This window comes from Nannospalax galili, unplaced genomic scaffold (assembly GCF_000622305.1).
Source record: "Nannospalax galili isolate Female #2095 unplaced genomic scaffold, S.galili_v1.0 scaffold306, whole genome shotgun sequence".
NCBI lineage: Eukaryota > Metazoa > Chordata > Mammalia > Rodentia > Spalacidae > Nannospalax > Nannospalax galili.
The window spans coordinates 689,327-695,184 of NW_008354544.1; positions in this window are offsets into that span (position 1 = coordinate 689,327).

Here is a 5,858-nt window from a genome sequence, read left to right on the forward strand (position 1 = left end):
AAGAAAAAATGCTCTGTACTGTATATAACCATGGACTTGTACATGAATACAACCCAATTCAGTATAAGCAAACCAGGGCTCCTAATCTATAAGAAAAACTCAACTACAAAATACAGCCTCAGTGCCGCTCCATGTCAGAAACGCCTCCTATCGTCCAGGCAGGAGCCATACCCTCTGTCAGATCCATCCCCCATGCCAGCACAAGCGTGATCTTTCTGAAGCATAAGTCAGAGCCTGTGACTTCCCTGCCTGTGACACTTTGATGCCCACCCACGCCCCTGGTGACTTCAAGTAGAATTTAAACCCCTTAGCATTAAAGCTTCTGATCAAGACCTTCTCTCCAGATGCATTTCCTGCTGATCCTCCTCACTCTCCTCATAATTCTCATTCTCTTTACCACAAACATAAAAAATCACTGCTACGGAGACTCTCCCGTGTGGGGGGGTTCCTCTCCGCGGAGAAGTGCCTTGGCTTTCTTTTCTCTCATAAACTCACATTTATCATTCAAGACAGATTAAGGAACACACCTCCACCACTCTCAGCCCAACTTAATGTAACAATTTGCTTGTTTTCCTTACCTTATATATACTGCAGAACTCTACAGTAAGTTCAAATGATCATAAAACTGCAACGGTTCCATTCACCTCTAATGCAGTCACTTCCACTCTTCCTCATAACTAAGCTTACCCCAAACCGATCTTACTCGGGGCTTGTGTCCATATTTTTCTTTTCGGTTAATTATGTTAAGGTCACATCCAGAACTAACCACTGTACTTTACACAAGGTATGAGCATAACTGATCCAATGTAAGCATCATGAGGGCCTGAGCAATATCTACCTTATGATTATATATTTATAACTTACTTGAATAAGATCCTTTTGATCATTAATTCATAATAACTGGTGTAATTCATTCAGTGACTCTTTAATGGATGAATGGATGAAATGCACAAGGAAATGACCCTTTGCCTCCTCCGGGCAGGACACACATTGCAATTCATGCATTTTTGTTTGTATTTGATTTGGGGCACCCACACAGCACAGAGTATTGTAAAGTTATATTAATTTTCTAATTACCTTAAATTAATTTTTTAATATGAGTTTTAAGCCACTATCTTGTATTTTGATAGTTGACATATTGGTCCAAATGCCATGACTTAATATTTCATCTGTTATGTTTAGCTTATTAAATCTACCCAACTGTTCCAGATCTCCTGCCTTAAACATTTTGCTATTAGCTGATATTTTGTGCCAGTTATACAACTGATCAGTATGTACTTGTCATGGCATGGGTGTCAAGCTGTACCTTACTTAGACACTAGTGTCTACTCATGATTGCTCAGGCTCTGGACAGAAACAGAACAAAAGAGGGCATTGGTAGTGGGGCACACAACTCATCAACTCATTTGTCAATACAGCAAAAACTTCCGCAGTTTATGTCTGATTATAGACCTGATTCTTCTTCAGTGCCGTATTTTCTCCATGATAACATATTTTGTTAAATCAATAATACAAATATCATTTAAGAATCTATAATATGTGTGAAATTAATTTTATCTTTTATAATGTTAAATATTGTTTTAAAAACTCAATCATTTACACCTGAACTATGCTTATGGGTTCTGACAATTTTGGATAATTACTTGTATATGTGTGTCTATGTGCACATGTTCAGGTGTGTTTATGTGTGTGTTTGAGTGTGGGTACACAGGTGCTGCAGGCATGTGGAGATCAGGGGGCAACCTTGTGTGTCAGTCTTCATCTTCTACCTTGTTTGAGGTAGGGTTTCATGGCCACTGCATCTGCCAGGCTAGTTGACCTTCAGGCATCTGGAGAGTCTTCTGTCTCTGTGTCCCATCTCACCAGAGAAACATTGGGATTCTAGACACACTGCCACAGCAGAACCCTTACATAGGTTCTGGAGATTCAAACCAGTCCTCACTTACATGGTAGATACTTGACCCTCTGAGCCATCTCCCCAGCCCCACATTACTTTTTAAATGGTTTATGATTTGAACAAATCTTTCCTCCAAAACAAATAGGATAAGCACTTTGTTCACCCAGTGTTTTGCTAGCCATTGTCAACTTTGCCCTGATACCTTAGAGCTCCAAGGAGGTTCCTGCTTTGCTAGTCGTTTTAAAGGAATGTGCAAAATTCAGCTCTATCAGTCCTATAAATGGTTAGCCTCTCTTCTCAACTTTAAATTTGGTGACATCATGTTAGCAGCTTGAAAATGGCCCCAACGGGGTCATTCACCTTATGTAAATTGGCAGTTCAAAATCATATTGACCAGCACACTACCGTATTTTGCTGATTCATCCCTGATCACCAAATTCCCCAAGAAAATATTTTTTTGCTGTGATTTCCCACTGTACTTTCAATTTCTTCTTCCTTGTGTTTCAAAATGAAAACAAGAGTGGAAAATGCCTTTGTTTTTGGTGCAAAGACCAAAGACAATCATCTAATTCGCTTTGGCAATCACAACACATACCTGAAGGAACTTTTAAAAAGTGGGATAAGACTGAGCATGTTTCTTGGTGTTTCATACGTTTCACCTGTGTGTTGAGTATAAAAATACCTTCACAAAGTCAGGGCAATCCAGACTCCTTTTCTTCCCCTTAACCACCCTTCAAGCACTGACACAAGAATCTAAGCAGCTCGTGTGGCAACTAGCAGGAAGGAGATGAGGAGGACCCAAGGGCATGCTCCTTCTCTTGAAGAATGAGACCTCAAAGGACAGTCTCTTCTGCCCATATCATTGCCAAGCCCTGATCTCTACATAAGAACTGGCGAGAAGACAAGACGCACTGACGAAGACCAATGTTTACTACAGCCCTTATTTTTTTTTAAATGTATTGTTTAAACTATTTAAAATTCTAGCAAATTCCTATAAAAATTTCCACCTGAGTGTGGTGGCTCACATCTGTCAACCAAGCATTTGGGAGACTGAGGCAGAAGGGTTGCCAACAATATAAGGCCAGTCTGGGCAATACAGTTAGTTACAGGTCAGCCTGGGACACAGAGTGTGACCCTATATCAAATAAAATAAATAATAAAAAATAATAAATAAATAGTAAATAAATAAATAAATAAGTAAATAAATAAATATATATCCCAAAAGTACAATAGTCTGCAGCACAAATACGTCTCCCTCTAACATTACCTAATTCCCCAGCTTCTCTGCCCAGAGACAGTGAATGTTTGTGTCTTTTCAAAAACAATCCAGGTTAAACAGTAGGCGATCCTCATAGAAGGAACCCTTTCTCCCTCCAGTGAGCTGCTGCTTTAACTTGGGAACAACTTAGAGAAAGCATGTTGGATATCAATGCATTTTCGAAGCAGGGAGGATAAGGAATTTGAGTACAGCCCTGCAGATGGCTGGGCCTCATACCTCTCTTAGCAGATCTTTTTCAAGTCCTGATCCTGTCCATAAGAGCCGGTCTCATCCCACTAGAACTTAGCCAACAAGGGTACTGAATTGCAAGTGGAGGGCTCGGGGAATCTTCGGAAGGCTCTTTTAGTCTTCAGATGAATTCACTGGCACTCAGTAACTGCTGCTGTATCTGCTTTAGATAAAGTTAATCGAATACTAGAAATCTTCAGTCCTCGGATGAATGCCCTGGCAATGCTGAAGCGTCTTCTTTAGACAAAGTCAGTCAAGTAGTAAAAATCAAATTATGACCATCAGTGCTTAGTACTAAGTTATCATGGAAATCTATTTATCTGAAATATAGACTTTACGTAAGAAGTTATTGATTTTGCTTCTTATCTAAAGTTGAATTGATGAAGACATGCATTGTTTATTGCAAAAGTTCCTATTTCTTTATTCAAAATTTGCATTTTTATTATTTGTGCTAAAATTCCCCACAGTGATCAAGAATTCCATTTTAAGAGGTTTATCTTGGGGCTAGAGAGATGACTCAGTGGTTAAGAGCACTGTCTGCTCTTGTGGGGGTCTCAGGTTTGCTTCCCAGCACCCAGTGGTGGCTAACAACTGTCTGTAATTCCAGTTCTGGGGGATGCGACTCTCTCTCTGACCTCCTCAGGTGTTGCATGACACTGGTGTACCTCCATTCCAGCAGGCATTACACCATTACACCCATACACTAAAAATAATAAAATATTTTTCTTAAAAAAAGAGGTTCATCTTGCTCATGGGTCAGCTCTGATTACTAAAGTCTACCTTTTCTGAATCTAGAACACTTTGGGGTCAGCTCTGATTACTAAAGTCTACCTTTTCTGAATCTAGAACACTTTGGGGTCAGCTCTGATTACTAAAGTCTACCTTTTCTGAATCTAGAACCCTTTGTCCCCACCCCACACACCAGAAATATGATTGCATGCGCCTCCTGTTTCAACCACACAAAATTTCTGGTGCATCAGGCCAGAGACTAAGAAGTCATCACATTGTTACTAACATTTGATCAGAATTAGGTCCAGAGTAGGGATGCCATTATCAGTTCTGCAGCAAGATCATTTCAGTGAGTAAAGTAAGTAAAAAAAAAAAAAAAATGATGCAATGGTTTCAGCTGAGTGAGGTCTCTGAGTATCATTCCCATCAGTGCAGCCTCCCATCAAAATTACAGCTAGTCCCTGTGGTAGCTCTGTGATTAAATCTTCAATATTGGCCAAAGAGCCAACACTACAGCCAAAGCAAACACCACTTCATTCCTCCCTCTACTTTTATTCACTCAGAAACTCTATCCCTGGACCTTGGGCTACTATTCAAATGTAAATTTGTCTTTTGTTAGATAACTTCCCACTGTGTTAGCATAGCATTTACAATCCATTCCATCAATCTCTTGGTACCTACAAAATTTTACTTCATGACATTTAGAATGTCCAAATCATCCTCCTACTAATAAAGGAATTATAAATTACTAAATTCAATTAATTCTCCATTTGTTTCCCCCATGCATAACAGGAATACTCTCTACAAAATTTTATTTTTATAAGTTAAATCAACTTCCCTATTATTTATCTGTACCATGCCATCAAGATATTGTGTTTAAAAATAGAAAAATGTCTTCCTCCAAAACAAAAATGTTTTAGGAGCATATCAACATATTATTTGTATATCATCCTTTTCATCTAAAGTCTTTGAGTTTCTTCAGCAAGTTAATATTTATAGGGTCATGAATCAAGTGAGTGTATGGCTGGAAAAACATGAAGGAATGTCTAGAGAAATAAAATGATTCTGGGCAAAGGAAAGAGTAGAGACTTAGAGGGAAGCATATCAGGAAGGAAGAAGGCTTTAAAGGAAATCACCAAATGCACATGGTGACTTTTTGTACAGCAGTTTTGGGAGAGGCCATTGACACATCATTCAAGAAAGATCCTGCGTTAGGGTTGGCAAGATGAGACGGCAGGTTAAGAGTTTGCTGCACAAGTCTAACCATCTGGGTTCAATCCCCAGAACCCATGTAAAGTGGAAGGGATAAAACAACTGCACAAAGTTGACCTCTAATCCCAACAGTTTTCCATGGCCTGTATACCCATACATGTACATCACACATACACACACAGGCACACACACGTGGACGCATATGCACACAAATTAAAGAAAAAGTCTGCATTACACTGTCATAGAATATCATATTCAGTCACTCACCAATACTGTAGAATTTCTAGTGAGTTAACTTTTCTAGATAACCCAGATATAATTTTTCATTTGTTCTGATTTTTGTCAATATGAAAACAGTACTGAGAGCCGGGCGTGGTGGCGCACACCTTTAATCCCAGCACTTGGGAAACAGAGGCAGGCAGATCTTTGTGAGTTCAAGGCCAGCCTGGTCTACATAGTGAGTTCCAGGACAGCTGGGGCTACTGGGAGACCCTGTCTCAAAAAGACCAAAAA